This window comes from Egretta garzetta, unplaced genomic scaffold (genome assembly GCF_000687185.1).
Source record: "Egretta garzetta isolate BGI_Z169 unplaced genomic scaffold, ASM68718v1 scaffold61, whole genome shotgun sequence".
Classification (NCBI taxonomy): domain Eukaryota; kingdom Metazoa; phylum Chordata; class Aves; order Pelecaniformes; family Ardeidae; genus Egretta; species Egretta garzetta.
In genome coordinates this window covers 179,075-182,593 of record NW_009258620.1, presented here as the reverse complement: position 1 = coordinate 182,593, position 3,519 = coordinate 179,075, and positions in this window count along the sequence as shown.

Genomic DNA, 3,519 nt, shown 5'->3' with positions numbered 1-3,519 from the left:
TTCCTGCTGTGTGTTAGAGCTTGGCCCACGTTTAGATCATGCTGTCTTTGGGCTGTACCTGTCTGCTCCAATCTTATGAGTCAACAGGATCCTGAAATGTTCCAGAATCCTGTTCTTTGTGTTTTTCTATTCTTTCTGTCTTCCAGTATTAGCCTATCCTTCTTTCCCTTTATAACGCTTAATGCTCAAAACACGCTCACATGCACACGCTCGTGCACACACACAACAACATTTTAGCATTTTTTGCACGGAGAATTAGGAGGCACTTCATTATCGTTACACTGACTGACTTGACCACTACAAATGCGTAATTAGAAACAACCCCTGCCTTACAATCCTGGAGTTCACGGTCCAGGCAGCCGGTGGCAGGCTCTTACCTGCGCGTCTTGGCTAATGGACCCAGGACCAAAGGGGAGCTTCTAGGTTGGGGCCACAATCGCTTGCATGTGCTTTTATCTGTGTCGCTTCAGTGCAAGACTTGCATGGGGTTGGACTAGATGATCTTCCAACCCTTGTGGTTCTGTGAAGATGTCAGTGACGAGGTTTTGGGAGAGGGGTCATCTTTGACCTGTGGGTGGGAGCATGGAAGGTGTCCAGACCCCTGAGGAGCACTTGGGAGGGTCTGGCAACAGAGTTCCTGACATCCCACCTTCTAAATAACCCTGTGTATTAATTAAATATATAATTATACTGTCCGTAGGTAATCAGTGACATGATTACCATTAACATTTAACAATGTAAAGCATTCTGCCATGGTTGGGAGCAACGTATTAGTGTGAAGACTCCTGAAAATTTCTCTCGTCCATAGCTCAAGGTAAATTAGAAAGTCAAAAGTGAGGAATATCTCCCAGAAAACACCCGTTGTTCTTTGAATGCAGCGTGTGGCCATAAGGAAAATTCTCCTTTGTTTCAGGCTCAATGGATTTAATAATGGCATTCCTCTAGTCAGTGAATCATATAATTGTCTAGGTTGGAAAAGAGCTTTAAGATCATCAAGCCCAACCATTAACCTAACCCTGCCATCCCACCACTAAACCATGTCCCTAAGCACCTCATCTGCCCGTCTTTTAAATGCCTCCAGGGATGGGGACTCGACCACCTCCCTGGGCAGCCCATTCCAGAGCCTGACAGCCCTTTGTGTGAAGAAGTTTTTCCCAATGTCCAACCTAAACCTGCCCTGGCCCAGCTTGAGGCCATTTCCCCTTGTCCCGTCACCCATTACTAGGGAGAAGAGGCCGACCCCCACCTTGCTACAGCCTCCTTTCAGGTAGTCCTGATTTAGCCCACTGTAAAAGGTTTGGGAACTGGAGTCAACTCTCTCAGCTCGGTTCCAGATCAGGACAGCTGACTTGCCTGACGTGATGGTATTCCCTTGGATCAGGAAAGTGAGGAAAGATAACGAGCTTCTTTCTGGAAGAGGGGGCAAGGTTGGAGTATTCACAGTCATGCGCTGTGTGTACACCTCAAAGTCGGGCACAGAAAGGGTAGTCAAATTCTGTGGGAGGAATGGTGCAAAAAAGCCCAGAATAAAATAACATAAAGTGTATTTTAAGTTACGCAGTAGAGCTCCCTGGCAAGACAGGATTATGTTCTACAATACGTAACGATGTGGTGTTTGCATAGCACGTGTAAGGTACGAGGTGCTTTACAACGTGCTGTTTAACTCCTGTCTTATAAAATAAAATGTAAATATGCTAAAAACTAGCCGTAGCGCCCATCTCTTTCTGAAATGCCCTTCGCTGTGTATCACTGGAGAGCTAAAGCCTGCCACACGGAACATGCACACGGCCATCTGATTCCAGGAGCAATGAACTTTTTTTTAAAAACCTAGTTGCTTTTTTACAGCCCCAGTGACGAGATCCAGCTCTTTCCACACTGGGCCAGTCGCTGCGTCCAGCCCAGGTTGGTAGTTCTGTCTGTGGAGTGACCTGTATGAACAGAGTTCTTGGTTTCAATCCAGGTCCTGATGGAAAGATGCCCAAGCTGCTGGAAGGCCCCCACCATCCCGGCAGCGCTGTGAGCACCGCTGGCACCGGGGCGAGCTGCAACAGTACCATGGAGCCAGAGCCCACGCCGCACTCCCACGAGTGGTCTTCTCGGGTCAAGGTTGGAACACGCTGGTGACAGTGACACAGGGTGGCTTGCGTTGCTTTGTCTGCTGTATGTGCACATGGAAAACATCTTGGCACTGTTCCCACTTGCTTTAAGGTATTGGGAGGTCATTAGGTTGCCGCTAGAGAGTGGATGCTTGAAAAAGCTAAGTCCGCTATCTGGTGCCAGATTCGCCTCCAACCGTACGGGGCTTTTCCGTCCAATTCCTGGAGCGAATGAGGTATTTGTGGAGAGTTACAGCAGCGCAAAAATAACAAAAACTGGAGCGTGCATATCTGAGGATGAAGATAATTTGCCATTGGAATCATCTTTGAGGGACACGGTGAACTCTCCGTCTCTTGCAGGCTTTGGATCAAGACGGATGTCTCATTCCAGAAGAGACGCCACAACCCAAGCAGTTGTTAAGGGGTTGATGGAGAAATTACCCCATGACGTTCTTTGGTTAGCGCTGTTAAAGGGGTCATCCTGAGTCATCTTTTTGAGCTTGCCTTAACATCTAGGAATCAGGTGACTCTTGTGGAAAGATTGACATGTGGCAATATTTACTCCAGAGGTTTTATTGTCAGCGCTAAAATGTCCTTCTGTTTATTCTTTAATAGCTGCAGGCTTCGTATCTGAACTCAGAGCTCTTTTAAAGTCTGGGGTTAGTAGGTGTTAGAGCTCTCAGTTGAATTCTCTGAGCGCCTCCAGCAACCACGCTAGCGTGACTCACGATTTCTAGATACACACCGGACTCTTATATCAAGCCAAAAGTTCCCGCAGCATCTCACCCCCACCTCTGCCATCATGTCGGCAGGTACAAATACATTCCCTGGCAGAAAGACACATAAATCCCAACTGTCAAGAAACAAAGCAGATTTTAAACTTTAACGAGCAGAGTAATGGAAATAAAATACAAAGGAAATGAAAAAAAAATCGACTAAAATGGTTTTTATTTTGGTATTCTGCAGGAAAAAGTGTGTACACTAAATAATAAATAAGCTGTGCAATGTTTTTACAGCTTCTTTCGTATGCGTGAATATTTAAAACATGCAAAAATGTGGAATAGGCATTTACTGAGGACAAAAGAAGAGAACTTATTTTATGTAGAGAGAGCAAGATGGGGAAAACAGAGAGATGCATGTTTAATGGATTGCCGTTCACAGAAGGCAGATATTTCCAAGTGTGAACATATTTGTAGACAAACCAATCTGACAAGTGGGCTCGGGGATGATGTATTACAACGGAATTGGCCTGGGAAGCAGAAGTTTGTTGTGAGGGTGTTTGCCGGCGTAAACAACGCCTGCTGGGGTTTGGCAGCCCAGCGGCCGCGGCCTCCAGCTACCCTGGAATTGCGCAGACCCGGGGGTTGCTACCTGAGCGGTCCTTGTCATATGTAGCCCGCGAAAATACACAGCTTCTTTTCAT